The 18,636-nt window shown below is 43.0% G+C and overlaps 1 protein-coding gene across 1 annotated transcript in view; it reads right to left on the bottom strand.

Moving 5' to 3' along the window:
* LRFN1 (leucine rich repeat and fibronectin type III domain containing 1) overlaps nt 1-18,636 on the bottom strand; it is an 805,820-nt gene that overhangs the window by 396,418 nt on the left and 390,766 nt on the right. The window contains exon 3 of the mRNA XM_078661333.1: nt 4,413-4,496. The gene's annotated coding sequence lies outside the window, so the exon portion shown is untranslated. The remainder of the gene's footprint in view (nt 1-4,412; nt 4,497-18,636) is intronic.

Here is an 18,636-nt window from a genome sequence, read left to right as displayed (position 1 = left end):
AAAAAAAAAAATCACAGGTTTGCCAAGGCCAGATTGCCTTTAGAGGTGTATTCTTGCTTGTAACAAAGCTCAGATTGAATGAAAATGTCACTGCTTACATATCCATAATTATTGCGAAACCTTTGTACTTACACCAACCACATACATTGTATTCGTTTTGGTTTTGATCCTTTATTTTCTTTTGCTTAAAACCTTTTGAAACCGCCAACGCGTTTCGTCCAAACAAGGACTTCTTCAGGGCTTATAGTGTGTATCTCATGCGCTTCCTGTAAATAGACCCCATATGTTAAGAGCAAATGCTTTTTAGAGTCAATTTGAAAAGTCCAACATTAAGGTTTGTTTTGACCCAGGTAACGTTCCCTGTTGAATATGTATCCGAATAGCATGTAATTCTCGCAGTCCGATCTTCCATGATTAGGGGCAGCGCACCCTTTTTTAAACAAAAGAAAATAAAGGATCAAAACGAAAACGAATACAACATCGACTCTTCTTTGTAATAATCCTGTACTTGAATGTCTAATTGTTATACTTGCTTGTAAAGTGTGCTGGGCTACTTTTTTGCTAGCTCTAAACAAATACTTACCTCTCAAACATTTCACTTGAAATAAACTGGGCTGTGGACAGTCATAAGGGAAAGCTAATGGCGTTAGGTTTACTCATGGGATGAAAGTGTAAATGGGGATCTCGCAATAAAAAGCATTGCAAAGATGCAAACTTGAACGCAGATATCCTCCCTTACAACAAAGAAACCAGTATGGTATCAGAATATTGTACCTAAAAGATCGTCTGACATACACATTGCATTATTGGACCTACTAATATAGCCTTAGAGCCTGACCTAGCGGGCTCTACTGGCCAGTAAAGGCCTGCTCCAGTGTTAAAGGCCTGAGCTAAAAGCTCAGGCCTTTAACAAGTGAGCAGGCCTTTAATGACCAGTAGAGCCGCTAGGAGGGCTCTAAGGCTATTAGAATATTCCGCCCCTAGAGGGCAGAATGTTCTAATTACTAAAAACAAAGGCCTCTATGAGCCCGAAGGGGTTTAAATCCCCTCGGGATCGAGAGGCCTTTGTTCACAGCAGCAGCTGAGAACAAAAACAACATTGGAATGTTGCTCTGCTGGCTTCTACAAGCCCGTAGAAGCCGAGAGAACTCTTTGTATTTAATGGAGTACCCCACATTCCCATGTTCTATTAGAAACTCTACACACTATGGTGCAATATTTTTGTAAAAACAATATCTTAGACACAATTTTTCTAGCAGAAAATATCTTTGCTAAACACAAACAACTTGAAAGAAATGAATGTGGGACCTTATTTTGGGCACATGGGTACTCGCAAGTACCAAGCCACTGATGACAGAACACACCAAGACACAATTTAATACATTTAAAAAAAGGAATGATTAGGAAATGTGTGAGAGAAGTTAAAAGATAAATAATGCGGTTACACGTTAATTCACACAGAATTAATTCTGGGACACAGGGATTAATTCTATGGACACAGTGTAACCCGGTAGATTTACATGCGATATTCCCTTTTCTTTGGGAATTAACACTCACATTTACTGCCTGCTATGAACAGGTGGTACATGTGAGCAGCGAGGTTGGTGCAGGGTAAGCTGTTTGAGAAAGGCATAGGGAAAGTGGGAGAGGGAAGGAAAGGCAGTTGTTTTGTGGGGGGCTATTACATGCCCACAGTTTACTTTGGATGGGGTTCAGTTAGCGGCATGGAAATGGGGCTGCCATGCATTGCACTCCATTCCTGCACAATTTTACCTGTAGTATTTTGTGGCTGGTAAAATTGAATATGTTATTTCTGCACTTGGAAAATCTGGGGGCGGGAACAGCAGACTGATTGAGCAGAGTGGAATTCCACCTGGGAATTTCCTGCTCCTCAACTTATTTTAAGGGGTGTCTTCTAAAATCAACCTTGGTGTGATCTGCTACCCCAGGAATTCTCTAGATGGAATTAAGTCTGTCCTGGCACTAATACATTCCTTCGCTTATTAAGTCATCTTGTATTTCGGTGCTTCATTCTAACCACTGTTTTATGGTGGTTTCTTCACACTTTCACACTTTTGCCTAATTGACACCTAGACATATAAGCTGAATCCATGTAAAAGTATTTATAGTTGGTTCTCGAAGATTTTTTCCAGAATTGATGTATCTGTATTGCAAACGATTGGATCTCAATTTACAAAAAAGAAAAAAAAGCTATGTAAGCAATAGTACGCCATATGTATCATTCCAAATTGCGATTGTATGTATGAAAGGAAAACTGCCTCGCAAAATTAGGAATCGCAAAATTTGCGATTCCGTATTTTGCAATTGCATTTAAGGAATCGCAAATTGTTATTCCTTAAATGCAATTTAAGAAGCACAGAAAGTGAAATTTGGCCTTAAGGAATCACAAATTACCACCAACTTTAAGTTGGTGGTAATTTGCGATTTCTCTGAAAAATGCCCTTTTTTGCATTTTTCAAAGTACCATGTGGCGCACATACAAGACCTTAAGGCATGTATGTGTGCCACATGTGCACACGTGCACATTTCAGGGGTGCAACAGGGTGTCCTTTTGACACCCCGGCACCCTTGAAATTGCATTCTCAATTTGTGATTCTCTAATTGAGAATGGCAAATAGAGAATGTTTTCCCATTCATTCCTATGGGCCTTTAGGCCTATAGAAATGAATGGGGAGATATTCCTTAATTGCGAAGCGCAATTTGCAATTCACAAGTAAGGAATATGTAGGATTCGCACAATTATTTGCAAATCCTATACACATAGCATTTTGCGATTCTTAAATAGCGATTCACAAAAATTCACTATTTGAGAATCGCAAAAGAAGATTTTCATGCATATGGCCCAGTGTCATTGAACACTTTACTTTTAGGTTTCCTAAAGTGGTATTACAAGGTACACGTCTCTTGAGCCTTGTCCAACCATTTTGGGATCCTATTTTTTAAAGGCACAGCAACCAAGCTTCTCCCACACTAAGAACTTCTAAAGAATATTTCTTCATTGCTATGACACATGAGGAATATCATCATAGGCTTGGTATCGCCTTTTTGGAATCAAAGTTTAATTTTCCTGATCTGTGTGTAGGCCAGATGTAAATTAAATGAGTGTATTTGTGAATAAATCTGCAATATCAGCATCTCCTTGACCGGGATATAGCATAGTTGGCTACGATCCCATTAACATGGATGTTTATGGTTCAGTCCATGACAAGCAGTCATTTCTGGTTAGAAGTTAATGAACTCTAGATTATAAAACAGGGTTGTCTTTGGTAGATACAGTTATAATGCATACTTCAAACATAATTTTCTCTAGATGGCATTAAAAGTTGTCACTACTCTCCTTGAAAATAGTAAAGATGTTACCTTTCTCACAAGACTGAAACTCTAACCTGCGACCATCAAGTTACACACAGCTCTCTGTCTGAGGAGTGTCCATATTTCATCAGTACATATAGTATCTAGAAGTACAGGTCCAGATGTGGCAGAACGATGATGTTTTGAGATCATGTAGAAACCTTGGCAGTAATGGACTCCTGGTAACGTTGGTAATTCATTGAGAAACTAGTATGTGATCAAACGATACTTATTTTACACTTCCGTCATCAAAAGGTTTGTATGAACACTATTGGCCTGCCTATGATAAGAATCAACCTTTCTAACCATCTGCATTTTGGTGGCAAGAGAGTGTGTGCCTGCGGGGCAAGATTGTGAGAAGATGGAACTATGTGTACCACACCGGTTGTGGTATGGCTACATGGACCATCTTTCTTCAGGTCATTAGGGACACTGTCTCCAGTACAGGACTTGGGTATGATCAATTAAGGAATTCTATTCTAGTTTGCTTCCTTTAAACTAATTAGACTATCATATCCAAATCCAACTATTTGTAGATTAAAAACTCAGGACCGGGGACAGTGTCCGTGATGACCAGGAGTGAGGTGGTCATCCTTTGAAAGTATGTATGCCCTCAAAGTAGATAATTGCAGGCAGTGCAGTACATTAAAAGGTGGTCCTTAGCTTCCAAAGTTTGCCCTTTCCATGCACTCTTAACTTGGAGGAAAGTACATACATCCGTTTTAATCGAGGGTGTTCTAGGCACAATGGATTGCATATGTTGCAACATTTATAACATGGCTACAACTATTCGGACAGCCATTTACCATATTTTCCAATCCAGATCAAGCTAATTTCTGTATCATAGTGTGTCATGTTGTCAGTCGAAGAATATCCACTCATAATGTAAGTCCTGAAGTTCATGGACTGTTTTGAGTAGGGTTACACTAATAGTAACACTACATCAGTGATCTACTTCTAAACGTGCAAATTAAGGGAGTGTAGGTAGCAGAATCATCCAATCGACAGATGTTACAGCCTTCAGGCATGGTCACACTCACCTAGCTTACACCTCTGGATAAAACCCGGCATGTGATTGGTGGTATGGTCTTAGACTGCCAGTCATGGAGACCCTTTGCTGGTTCCTGTTGAGAGAAGTAAAACATGTGAATTAAGCCTGCTTCTCTATAAGCAAAGATAAGGCATATTACAATCACACATTAACACGCTACAACTGAACCTGCTTTCTTGCTAAGGCGTGTTTTGCAGAGCTACTTCTTTGCGTTACTTATCATCAAGGGGACGTTTCTTGGGTGGTAAATGGGCATTCTCATGCACCACTCATGTTTCTTTACTCAAAACCCTATCTACTAACAATAGTAGACAGGGTTTTGCATAAAAAATGTATGCCACTTTAAAGCAGGTATTAAAAGGAGAAAAGTTGTAATTTCTCCTTTCTTTTCTGACTTTGCATGTCTGCTCCACAGTGCAGCACACATACAAAGTATGAAAAGTGTAGAAAGTTGCCTAGGCATAGTATTTTATTCTGAAAGGGAATCCTTCCAGGACGAAACCTATGCTAGACTCACCCACACACCCTTGCACTATGACTCAAAGGTGTGTGTGTAGCACTCTGCAGTAAAATTCTGCACCACACTAGGGAGGGGAGGAGAGTGCCATTACACTGTAGATATGGTGCTCTGCTACTCTCTCCTATCACGCAACATAGCACGGCATATTTTGCTGCTGCACTGCATTCGGTGAAACTTTGATAAATATTGCCCAAAATGTCTAGGGTGAAAATATTGTGATGTAGTACTACCACATCAATCAAAATTGGGTAGTAATTCCTGGTACCAGTGACTCAGGAGTCATATTATTATAAACAGACTAACATCTAGAGCTCATCAGTTCAATCACATAACTCCCATTTTGAGAGAATGTCTTTGACTCCGTTTCAGTTAGATTTTGCCTCAAAAATACTAGCTTGAGAAACAAATATTGGCAAAGCCAATAGGTCTCACCTATACAAGAGATACTTGCTTTGCCAATATATTTTAGTCATGTCCTACCCCAAGATGGCTGCTGTTCAGCATGGCTAAAAGTTAGTGGGGTAAAGGAGACTGGCATGTGGTGTCGTAAAGTGGAGTAGAGTGGATTGTTATAGAGTGCTAGAGTAGCATAGAGTGGTGTAGAGTAGGGTTGAATTGCGTGGAGTGGGTGTGAAGTTGAGTGACATGGGGTGGCATGGAGTTTTGAAAAGCAGAGTGGAGTGACATAGAGGGTGTTGCAAAGAGTGGAGTAGAGTGTTGTAGAGTAGAGTGGTGTAGAGCAGAGTAGATTGTTGAAGTGTGCACTGGCTTAGAGTTCCATAGTGTAGGAGAGTGGAATTGTATAGAGTGGAGGAGAGTATTGTAGAGTCGAGGTAGAGGAGAGTGAAGTGACTTTGAGTAAATGGCATAGAGTGTAGTGGAGTGGCTTAGATTAGAGTAGTGAAGTGTAGTCGTGTGTCATAGACTAGAGTAAAGTAAAGTGGCATGGAGTGGTATAGAAGGAGTTGTATAAAGCGTCGTAGAGTGAAGTAGTGTTGCAGAGTGACATAGAGTGGAGCAGAGTGATTTAGAGTGTAGGCCTGGGCCGTAAACTCCGTTCTGCTTGCGGAATTTGCGGATTTTGGGTAATTTCAAATTTCGCGATCCTTGGCTTTGCAGAATGTTTGCTTGTTTGCGCTTTCAAAATGCGTGTTCACAAGATATTTCTCCTCGGGCATGCAAACAGCGTTCGTGAACAGGAAAAAAGCATCGCGAACAGACGGAACAAGCAATTCCGTGTGTTCGCAGAACTTTTGCGTGCTCGCAGATATTTTCTGCCGCTTCGCGGAGCTTTGTGTAGCACAACTACACAAATTTCGCCCACCCCTATGAGTGGAGTGTCAGAGAGTGGAGTGTCAGAGTGTAGTAGAGTTTAATGGTATAGAGCATCATAGAGTACAGTATTGTAGTGTCATAGAGTGTAGTAAAGTGGCCATGATTGAACTGGTGTAAAGTACAGTGGTTCAGAGTAGATTGGCGTAGAGTGGACTGGTTATGAGTATAGTGGTGTAGATTGCTTTGGTGTAGAATGCAGTGACGTAGAGTAGAGTGGCATAGAGTGCAATGGTGTAGAGTGCCATAGAGTAGATTGTTTCAGAGTAGAGTGAAGTGGTGCAGAGTAGGGTGGTGCAGAGTAGAGTGGAGTGGTGCAGGGTAAAGTGAAGACAGGTAGAGTTGAGTGGTGTAGAGTACACTGGCATAGAGTACAGTGTTATAGAGTGCGTTGGTGTGGAGTGCAGCAGAGCAGAATAGATTAGAGTGGCATGTGGTGACATAGAGTATAGTGGCACAGAGTGCAGGTGGGGGCGTAGAGTTGACTGGATCAGAGTAGAGTTCAGTGGCACAGAGTAGAGTGCCATCAGGTGTAGTGGTGCATAGTAGAGTGGCACAGAGTAAAGTAACACATAGTAGACTAGAGTGGCGTAGAGTGCAGTGAAGTAGAGTGCAATAGTGTAAAGTGGCATAGCGTGCAGTAGTTTAGAATGCAGTGGTGTAGATTATAGTGGTTTTGAGTTCAGTGGCGGAGACTGCAGTCTCGCAGAGTGAAGTGTCATAGAGTGCAGTGTCTCAGAGTGCAGTCTCACAGAAAAGAGTGATGGAGAGTAGAGTGGCACTGAGTAGAAGGAGTGGCATAGAGTGAAGTGACAGAGTGCAATGGTGTAAAAGTGGCGTAACATGCAGTGGTTCAGAGTATAGTGGCGTAGAGTAAAGTGGTGCAAAGTATTTGGCACAGAGTGCAGTGATGTACAGTGCATTAGTTTTGAGTAAAGTGGTGTTCAGTGCATTGGCGTAGACTGTAGTGGTTTGAAGTAGAAAGGTACACAGCGCAGTGGCGAAGATTAGAGTGGTGCAGAGTAGAGTGGTGTTGAGTAGAACAGCATATAGTGCAGTGGAGCAGAGTGTAGTAGAGTGGCAATGATTAGATTGTTTCAGTGAAGTGGTGTATAGTGGAGTTTTATAGGGTAGAGTGGAATGGCGTAGAGTAGTGGTGTAGAGCACAGTGGCATAGAGTAGAGTGGTGCAGTGTAGAGTAGAGTGGTGAGGAGTGGTGAGGTGAGTGGTGAGGAGTGCAGTGGCACAGAGTGGAGTAAAGTGGCGTAGAGTGCAGTGGATTAGAGTAGATAGTTGCAGAGTAGAGTGAAGTGGCATGAAGTGGTGCAAGGTGGAGTGAAGTGGTGCAGGGTAGAGTGAAGTGGTGCAGGGTAGAGTGAAGTGGCATAGAGTAGTAGTGTAAAATGTATTGGCATAGAGTCCAGTGCTTTAGAGTGCAATGTTGCAGAGTAGAGTGGCATAGAGTGGAGTAGCATAGAGTCAAGTGGCTTAGTGTGGAGTGGTGACTGGTAGAGTAGGGTAGAGCGCACTGGTATAGAGTAGCATGGTGCAGAGTAGAATAGAAAGGCTTAGAGTGAAATATAATAGAGAGCAGTGTCATAAAAAGCAGTGGTGCACAATAGATTCGAATGACAAAGAATGTAGTGGTGTAGAGTGTTGTGGCGCAGAGTGCATTGGCGTAAAGTAGAGTGGTGCAGTGTAGAGTGGTGCAGAGGCAGAGAGTAGAGTGATGCAGAGTTCAGTGGCACACTGTTCAGTGGTGTAGAGTTCAGCAACGTAAAGTCCATTGGTGTAGAGTGCAGTGGCATTGAGTGGTGCAAAATAAAGTGATGTACAGTACAATAATGTAGAGTGGTGTACAGTGCAGTGCCTTACAGAAGGGTGTTGCAGGGTAGACCGTTGAGTATTAGGGATGGCTAATACCAAGGCTGCATAGTCCTAGTTTCATCAAATGCACTTTCTTTCATCCACCTCATGAATATTAATGAGGTAGGTCGCAATTTGCGACCCCCTAGGAATCGCACAAATCACGGGGATGGTGGCCTGCTGGGGTCAGCAGACCACCACGTCCATGATTGCTTTTAAATAAAGCAATTTTTTCCGTATTCAGCCCGTTAAAGTGAAACGGGATGCATTACAAAAGAGAAAATGAAAACTTTTCTTTTCATTTTCTAAGAGCAGGCAATGCATTTGCATTTACAGACATTCACAAAGGGGAAGGGCTCCCTTTCCCATTTGCGAATTGGTTACCACCTACTTGAAGTAGGTGGTAAAATGCAAATGTTTTGCGACCACATTTCAGTCAAAAAACATTCATGCATACAGATGTGATTTGGTAATAGGAAGGGACGCCCTCAAAACGCCCCTTTCTAATAGCCAATCGCAAACCTATTATGCAATTCGGTAACTGGTTACCGAATCGCAAAATAGGGTTTGCTGCATCAGAAAAGCATTATTTTGCGTTCGCAAACGGCTGATTCAGCGAATCAAATGCAAAAAAATGCTTGATGCATCTGGCCCTATATTTGTCTTTTTTTATACCTTTTTTACCTTAATGAACCATTGATTACAAAATCAAAAATAATCTATTATTCACCAAACCTAAACTTTCCTGATGCAAACAACATTAAAACAATCCAATCATCTGAAAAACCACCAACACTAACATCATGTTTCCATGTCCTCCACTATCCCACTTCGATATCTTCTGTAAAGATCTAAAAAACACTGAATGAATGTAGGCTTTTCTTAGACAGTAAAAGTTTGACCTTCCTGCAACCTCAACTAATTAGAAATGCTTCTTTACAATTTATAAACAATATTCTATGGGGCATAGGCATTTATGAACCTGAAAGTAGCTATCAACAGGTAATTAAAATTTTAATTTGAACAGCTGCCAACTTTGTCTCTGATGGCTCCAGGTGCTCCAAGTGTATGCACGTGGGATTAGTTTGTTCTAGGTTTCATAATTTGGCAACTTTGAATAAACTGTGAATTCCATTTTCTAGAAAATAATTTCCTAAGCTGCGTCTTCTAATATTTTGCAAGGCAGCACATGCATGTACTAGATGGGAAACAAAAACAATGGTAATGGTTCACTTTTACCGCACGCTGTACAGTTCCCATAGTAGTAAAGTGTTTGCTCCTAGGAAGTAGCGGCTGACAGGGTATGAGGGTGGGGAGGCGGGGGGAAGAGGGGATAGCGGGGGGGAATAAATACCATTTACCTCTTTCGCTGACCGTCTCTCTTCACTTCTCCAGAGTCCGGGAACCAGGAGAGCACCAGGCTCCCCATAGCCAATCAGTTGTGATTGGTCTGAGTGCCATGGATTGGCGCTCAGATGGGGACTGGGGGCCTGGGCATGTTCCCCATCTGTGTAATGCAGCCTGGTGGAGAACATGCTAAGTGCATATGACTAGTCAGTCCCAGTTGGCTGGCCGAGCATTCATGTGCACTTAGTGTGCACAAACCACTCCTCCCCCGTGCCTCCAGCCCCGTCTCATCCTAACCCCACCACGAACCTGCAAAAAATAAAAGGATAATATCTACGTTATATATATGGACAGCCTTTCACCTCTTCTCAACCTGGCCAAGACCACTACAAGGTGGCCGACTTTATTTTTGCAGGCTTTAGGATTGACTTGTTTTGAAATCACAGGTGAGATCCATACTGTTCGAATCTGACCAGTATTTAAATGATTTCCTTACTCTCGTTTGCTCTTTGTGCAAAAAAATAATACACGAGTGTTTTCATGACATGCTTTGAATTGGAATATATGGAGGTAAGAGATGGGAGTGTTTAGAGCTTTGACCGGGATGTGATGATTGTCACTTGTATTTTTCTCCATTTACCGGATAATGTTGCACAACGTAGATACACGTGCATTGCTTTGCATACTCGCGACATAGGTGGATGGGCCAGATTGCTGCTGCATGGCGAAATAGGCATGTAATAGCCTTGAATTCTAGCGCTACAAATGCGTCCAGAGGTTTGACTGTGATGGCATGTTTACAACTTTCAAGCATATAAGGGTTTTCCATACTCTAACTGTAAATGCTTGCAGAGTTTGAAACTGCGGGATTCAACGGCACGCTTAAGAATGATGTTTTAGTTTCACTTATTGTTGCATATATGAGGGGGCTTGCTGAATTGTATGGTTTAGTGGTTGATATGGAGGAATGGAGTGAATGTGATCTCTTGTAGGCTCATGGGTCATGACGTCAATGTATTGAAGATTGGAGAAAATGGGGTTTGTGCTAGTAATTTAAGAGGTGTATTTGATGTTTGTACTTTAGGTATTATTTTTAGTTAAATTTTTTCTTCTTTAGGGAATATAATAGTTACATCATATATGTTTGCGTCTTATTTTTCTTGTGCAAAAAGAACACTTGATGGACAGAATGCAGAACTATGTTATACAATCACTCCATACAGAGATCTGGGCCTAAATCCATAGTTTTTTTGCTCACTATACCATTTCAGTTTGAACCCAACCATATGCAAATCAGTCTTGACTCTGCGCCCAATGAGAACAGTCCAGTCCGAACTGCCAGGCCAGGTCCTCCCTGGACTGGAAACAAGCATCCTAGGACCGGTTTCCAGGTTTCATCCCTCATCAGCCAGGATAGCTTGAAGCCTGTAGAACAGTAAGCCCGGGACCCACATCTTGCTTCCCACTCCTATCCTAGGTCTTCTACAAAAGCATAGCAAACAGTATACTTTTACAGGGTTTTGACAAAAGAACAGACTTAACAGGTTGGTTTTGTTTTAATATTTATATTCCACATGATGCATCATCAAAACCCATGCCTGGGCGCACAAAGGCAGCATTTATTGTTCTGGGCATGGTGGGCTGCTGCACTCACTTCTGGAAAGGAAATGTCTCTTCTCCAGGAGGCCCATACATCTGCTCCCTGGTTTACTGCAGAGAACCAAATGGCCAGTTACAGTTTAGTGTCGTGTGAAATGTAAATCAGGCCTGGGAATGTATTTCCTGACACATTCATATTGACACCCTCAGAAAGCTGTTACATTCCTTAAATTGCCTGCAACTAGCTCTCTTTGTTGTTTTAAGCAGGATCACATGCAGAGAGATATTCAGAAAATTTCAGTTTTGAAACATATGTGCTTGCTGTTCCCCCAGTATATTTAAATAATTTTTTACTTTTTTAAACCATGTTTTACAATCAGTCACTGCCAATGCCAATACCTTGGTGCTTGCATTATAAAGGCAAGCCCCTTTTACTTGAATGTTTTCTAAAGCAATTGTAAAACATTGGTGACATCTACAGCTAGCTTTGCTGCTTTTTTTATTTGCTTATGATAGCATATTATCCGACCAGCGCTCCATAGTGGTCGGCTTCAATTTGCGACCAGTGACTGCCATTGTTTTTTTTATGGTTTTTGGTACTATTGCTACTTAAAACTTTAAAAATGTATCTCTTCAGTTCCCCTTATTGGACGTTTGCCGTTTTGATGCTATTTTGTTTATAAAATTTGACTCTTTTTTTCTAATTCAATTTGTTTTTTTATTTTTTTCATTTTGACATTATTACTGTTTTGGTACTGCATGAATATTTAACACATTGCCCTAAGAGAAGCCTGTCTGACCGGTGCCTTAGCTACCAGGGGGGTTAAGAACAGGTTCATTAAGTGACTTTTGGTGTTGACCCTGACAAGTGTTGTAATTATTCCTTGAGATGGGTAATCACCCACCCCAAATCATAATCCAATTTATTTCAGAATCCAGAATCCACAACTCATTTAGTTTTTTGTTCTTGTACTTGAAATAGTTATCCCGTTTCCCCTATCATGAAGATAGGTTCCTGTTGGGCCAAAAATAGGTTATGCATGGATTGTGGCATCTGCATGGAACACTCAATTAGTAGATGATGCTGATGGAGCTAGGTTTCTCCATCCTCCGCATGGTTTAGGTATGTAAAATCCATAAAGGTGGTGTGGATCTCAGGATTACAGGAAACTCTCAAATGTTTCCACCCTAAGTTCCGCAAGGTTGCTCCCTTCCCTTTCTTTCCACTCCTCGCACCTGATTATCGGGCAGTCATGACAGTAGTCAAATAAAGACTGTCTGATTTTGCAATGACCGGGGTCTCTGACTTCTGTGGACTTTAAGACATGGAGGCCAGCAATGACAGACATGTTAACCCCTCCCATGCTCGTGACGGAACCGTTCCGTCACGAGCCTCGGGTGGGCTGTGCTGGTGACGGAATGGTTCCGTCATGGCCCCGCCGCCTCGCCAGCGCGGCGCCGATTTCGCACCTGCGCGGCGCGTTCTATTGAGCGGGCGGGTCGTGACGGAACCGTTCCGTCACAAGCACAGCTCACCCGCGTGCCGTGACGGAGCAGTTCCGTCCCGAGCATGGGACCACCGCGCCGCCGCCCCGCCCCCTTAGCGCTGCGGCGAAATAGCCACCGCAGCGAAGGGGTTAAATGAGTGTGGCCCTCCCAATCAGTTCTATGTGAGGATTACAAGGTTACTCCTTCCTGTTGTGTTGCCTCACAGAGCATCATCATGTTCGTGTGCATCAGGAGCTAAATGTATTGAATTTTCCTGAAACATTTTGGTTTCAAAAGGGTAGGTAAAGGGTCTCTTTTGTTGAGCTGGAGATCTCTGGTCATCACCAGGGCTAATGCACAGATTTCCCCATTGTGTCTTCCTTCATGATCACTCATTAAGGGTGGTTCATTGGATTTTAGTTTCATGGATGTTAGTTTCTAGCAGAAAAGAATACTCCTTTCAGGCTGGAGGACAGTAGGGAAAGAGTTTTTTTTCCTGAGGTTGGTATGTGGGATACATACATATAAATATCCAGGGGCTCCTACGAAGTGATTTGACGAGTTCTTCGGCTTTTTGTCAATAATGACAGAAATTATTAATAAAATGCAGTTTATTTCATGAGGTGACCTTTCTATCACCACAGGTTTATAAAGTATAGCACTGTACATAGTAATAAAAACTGTTTCTGTGCTTACATATGGTAATTGGGTACAGGGACGATGAGACAGAAAGACATGATTTAATTAATTACAAATTTCCATGTTTACATGTCACATATTGACCAGTGGCTGGGAATAGAAGCTTTGAAAAGAAAAGGAATGAGAGGGTGGTAGGAGATCAGTTATTGAGTTGTTTGGCAGGGTATGCCCAGACGTGGGTCCCTTGCTCACTTTACTACTGGATTCAAGCTAGCCTGGTTGAAGAGGAGTGTTACCCCGAAACCAGTCCCAGGATGCTTGTTTCTGGTTAAGGGAAGACCTGGCTTGGCAGTTCGGGCTGGACTGTTCCCATGAGGCACAGGGTTAAGACTGATTTGCATATAGCTGGGTCTGAACTGAGGTGGCGAAGTAAGCTAAAGAACGACTGTTAAATCTGGCATTTCTTGGCATGGTTACCCCTGACTTTTTGCCTCTACCTCCTCTTTTTTGATGCTGTGATGGATTTCGTTTTGCTGGCTTAGATGCTTTGAGTACTTTGCCACTGCTAATCAGTGTCAAAGTGCAACTGCTCCCTGTATAAAGTGCTATGGTAATTGGTTGTCCATAATTGGTATGATTGTCTTACTAGTAAAGTTCCTAGTAAAGTGCACTATGTGTGCCAGGGCTGGTAAAGCAAATGCTACTAGTGGTCCTGCAGCCAGAATTGGCTGGTTTCTTGTCATAAACCGTCCTGTGTGCCTCTGCCTGGTTGTGTCTTGACTGTCTGGGTTTGGATGTGACATGGTCTGGGGAGTGTCCTGACACCAGAGAGGAGTAGGTGAGGCAGCAACAGGCTGGCCTGCATTTGATGTGAGGGGAGGAGTAGCCCACTGGATGTGAAGAGGTCTGTCTTGCTGCCACCAAAGGATGGCTCCACCTCCTGCTGAGCGTCTGGGGCCCAGACCCTCACTATGAAAGGAAGAGGCTGTGCACTGGCAGGAAGACACCCAGGTCTGGTTTGGACCGGGCTCAGAGCCCCCTGAACACAAAGACATCAAAGGCATTTAGGGGTATAAATGTGAGAGATGAAACCCGTGAACTCAAGATTAAACTCAAGCCTGAAAAAGGATTGAAACTACTTTGTGATCAAGAGGAATCTCTGCCAAGGAAGAACAGCTGAAGAGACTGAAGAGAAGGACTGCCCTTGCTGTGTGATCTTTGACTAAGGAGAGGACAAGGGACTTTGCTGTGAGCTGTGACCCCTGCTTGAAAGGACTTTTCTGTGTGCTGTGTCCTGAAGTAACTTGCCTCCAAGAGCCCGAGAAGAGCTGGCTTCCTGTGTGTGTGTGCTTTTTGCAGCCTGAGACTGTTGTGAGAATTGCCCTGTGACCGTGTGCCCCGGAGCAATCATGCACTCTGCTTCGATCGACAGCGTGACCAGAAGAGCCGTGATCGTTATCGGCCCAGACCGTCGTCCCAATGGGGAGCCGTGAGAAATTACCGCCGCTGGCCTGAGCCTGCCTTTGCCAAGGAGAGACCTGTGAACCTTCACCATCGTGGGTCCGAGGTCCTTTGCCAAAAATCAACGTAGTCGTGCCGGGAGCCGAGCGACCGCGAGGCCGTTGCCTGGTAGCCCGACTCTCACAGCAAGGAGCAGCCAACGACAACCTGAAGCTGCACAGCGTGATGCCCAAGCCGCGAGGAGAGGAGAGAGAGACTGCACCCCCCCTAGGTAAAGCTCAGCGAGCGTGCATGTGTCGCCACCTGGGGCGGAGTGCGTGCTACGAAAGACTGCTCTCGGCCTTTCCCATCTTTGCAGCGCGAGCCTCGGCTCAAGTCAGTATCACCGCCTCTACTCGCCGAGGATTGACAGTACAGGGGTTGGATTGGGGAGTTGCACTTTGTTTCCTTTGTAACAGGATTGGGGGCATATTTTGCCAGCCGCGAGTCAGCTAGGAGTGGCATACAGACCTTCACAAGCTCCACAATCGGTGGCGAATTGTTTTTACGATCCGCATTAGTACGTGCACTACGAACTGCCTTATTACTTGTTTTTACGATCCGCATTAGTACCTGCATTTCGATCTGCATTATTACTTGTTTTAGTATTTGCATTAAGGCTGTCTTATTTTCTACATAACGAACTGCATTACGAACTACATAGCATTGCATTAGGACTGCATTAGATCATCGCAAACTGCTCATTAATACCTCAAGAACCTACAAGTGATTGTTGGCCTAATAACCGGCCCAGTGAAATATTACGAATACGCATATGGTGGATATTTTTATTGTTTGGTCTCATCGTATTTCTTCTTGATAAAGATACCGCAATTTTTCTAAATCAGTGTGGTGTCCATTTGTGGTGTAATCACTGCGTTACTGGGAGTGTGGTTGCAAATACTTTACACATTGCCTTGGAAGATAAGTCTGGCTGCTCGTGCCAAGCTACCGGGGGTGAGTATGGGTTATCTAAGAGGGTGTCCCTCCTTTCCCTGACTAGAAGCAAGGGTCCCTATTTGGACTAAGGTACCTACTTCAGCCAACTAGAGACCCCCAGTTCTAACAATGACGATGGATTCAACCCAGATCTGTGACCGGGGGGGTGACTGCCTGAAAAGTTTAAATGCTCCATCCATCATCTCCTTGTGTTTGCTACTTTCTAAAAGTTGCATTTTCAAATACACAATTTAAATACCATCTTCCTAATAACATTTGTTGTTAAATTCTCAGATCAGAGAGCCTAAACTCAAGTTTTCTATCTTGTCCCAATGGAAAGTTATACTTGTGATATGTTACACAGCAACTCCCATGTTAGCCTATGTGACAGATACCATTTCAACTGTGAAAAAAAAATTGGCAGCATTTAATTATCAGGACATGTGACACACACCAGTACATGTTCTATATTTCACATACACTGCACCCTGCCCTTGGGATACCTTCGGCAAACCTGAGGGGCGTCTTACATGTAAGAAAAGGGAAGGTTAGGGCCTGGCAAGTGAGAACACTTGCCAGTGCAACATGGCAGTTTACAACTGCACACACAGATACTACAGTGGTATGTCTGAGACACATTTACAGGGCTATTCATATAGGTGGCACAACCAGTGCTGCTAACCCACTAGTAGCATTTGATTTACAGGCCCTAGCACTCACAATGCACTTTACTAGGGGCTTACTAGTAAGCCAAATATGTCAATTATGGATAACCAATTATAATCATAATTTACATAGACAGCATATGCATTTTGCACTGATTAGCAGTGGTAAAGTGCCCATAGTCTTAAAGCCAACAAAAACAGGTCAGGATAAATAGGAGGAAAAAGCAAAAGGTTTGGGAATAGCCCTGCAAAAGGGGCCATTTCCAACATCTCCCCATCACCATTCATTATCCACTAGACATGTATGACTGAGTTCAACTGCCCTGTTGTTTACAGATCATGCCAATTGTTTCACAGCCTGAGAAATGCCCTGGAGAGTCACCTACTTCCAGAATTTCCGAGCCCTCTGCACATAACCCAAGACACCAACCCACCCTGCTTGCTGTAGTGCACCATAGCAATGGTGTCTCTGAGCTCCTGTTCTAACCTTCCTTGGATGGATGGTTGAAAGTTATCAAGGTAGGGAAAGACTGGCACACTGAACCTCTTCAGGAGCACTGTTGCCACTATCATCACTTTTGTGGGTCACAAGTATGCCCAAAGGGGAGCACTGCATACTGAAAATGCTCCTGGCCCACTGTGAATGGCAGATAATACTTGTGGGCCTGCGTGACAGGAATATTGAAATAAGTATCCTACAAGTCCAATGCTGCCATCTACTCTCAAGGATGCAAGGCAGACAAGACCTAGCCCAGCATAAGCGTTTTGAATATGTCTTTCTGCAGGGCAGAGATCTAAAATAAGACAAAGGCATGCCGGCACAGGGAAGTAAAAGGAGTAACACCCAGTTCCTACTTCTGAGTCTGGAACCTACTCGAAGTCTCTTTTGGCTAAAAGGGTCTGCACTACCTGCTTCCTGCTGCAAAGAGGACATATGATCCACTGTCTGCCGTACTTTCATGCTTGAGGTATAATGTATGGAGGAGGGAGAGTCAAATGAATAATATTTGGGTGTCAACAGAATATAAGTGGTTTGAAAAAAAACAAAAGAGATAATTATGTCACCAAATGATATACAATAAAGAGAAAAAAGCAAGGGAAACAAAAACTGACATTTTCAGACATCTATACATGGTGGGTAGTCTGGAAGAATGATGAACACTAACAAACAGAAAAAAATATTTGAAAGGTAGACTAGAAATGATTCAGTGACTCCAGGGAGGGAAGTACAATTATTATTTTAATGCTTTCATTTTTTTATCAATTTCATGAAATTGAGGCGTTAGCTAAGGAGAAAGGGATGTTAGAGAGCTATAACCAAGAAAACCCAGGCAGAAAAGGCTGTCTCTATGCAGTGAGATAAAATAATATCACTTATCAAGGAACTTTTTCTTGGAAAGACTTGGTCAAGAAAAATGCATTTGACATTAGCAGTGACTGCATTCTACACAGAGTGTGACTAAGTCGTATACAACATAAAGGCAAGGCACAGTTTATTGTAGGGCATGGTGAAGGCGGATGTAGTCTGAGAATGCAAGATTTAGAAAAAAGGTAGTCTGACGTTGATAATTATTTTGATAATGTAACAAAAATGTATTTTAAATCTTTTGCAAAAACATAATGCAGTGTAGCATCAAGACACAGCCTATTAAAAACAATTCCCCCACTGTTCCCTTTAACCCCGCCTACCACAACACAAGCAATTTACTGGACAGTAGCAGTGTCGAGTGCTACTGGCAACCAAGCATTAGTCACTGCAGTTTCAAAAGGGGCGCACAATCCACCCTAATAATTATTCCATTTCCCTCATATTTTAGTCAATATACCCAGGCAGCTCCTGCTCTCATAGACTACCCTCTTTGCAAGGATGCACTAGTACATATCCAACCACCAGTCGCTCAGCTGTGGTGGCTGTTTGCCTCTCCAAACCTGTGCAATGTTATGTTTAGCTACCATTTACCCCATGGTCATCAGAATTTGGTCCATGTGGGTGAGGTCAGTATCTTCCCATATAGTTCAAAGACACCACTTTGGGGAGATCTCAACATCACTCTAACAAACATTATTCAGACAGACCACCACCGATTCCCAGTACCACTGTATGTCTGCACCGCTCCATATCATGTGTAGAAAGAGTCTGTTTGACCACATTTCCTAAAACACAATGTCGTGGTTGCCCTGCGCATTTTCACCAGGGTAGTACATGCATAATAGCACTTGTGCAGTATCTTTAGCTGCACCAGATGAAATCTAGATCTTATGGCCACCTCCTCTGTGGTTGCTAAAGCCTCAGGCCACTCATCGTCTTCAAGGCCCCC

The sequence above is a fragment of the Lissotriton helveticus genome, chromosome 9 (genome assembly GCF_964261635.1).
Source record: "Lissotriton helveticus chromosome 9, aLisHel1.1, whole genome shotgun sequence".
Classification (NCBI taxonomy): Eukaryota; Metazoa; Chordata; class Amphibia; order Caudata; family Salamandridae; genus Lissotriton; species Lissotriton helveticus.
This window is presented reverse-complemented; position numbering and strand designations above follow the sequence as displayed.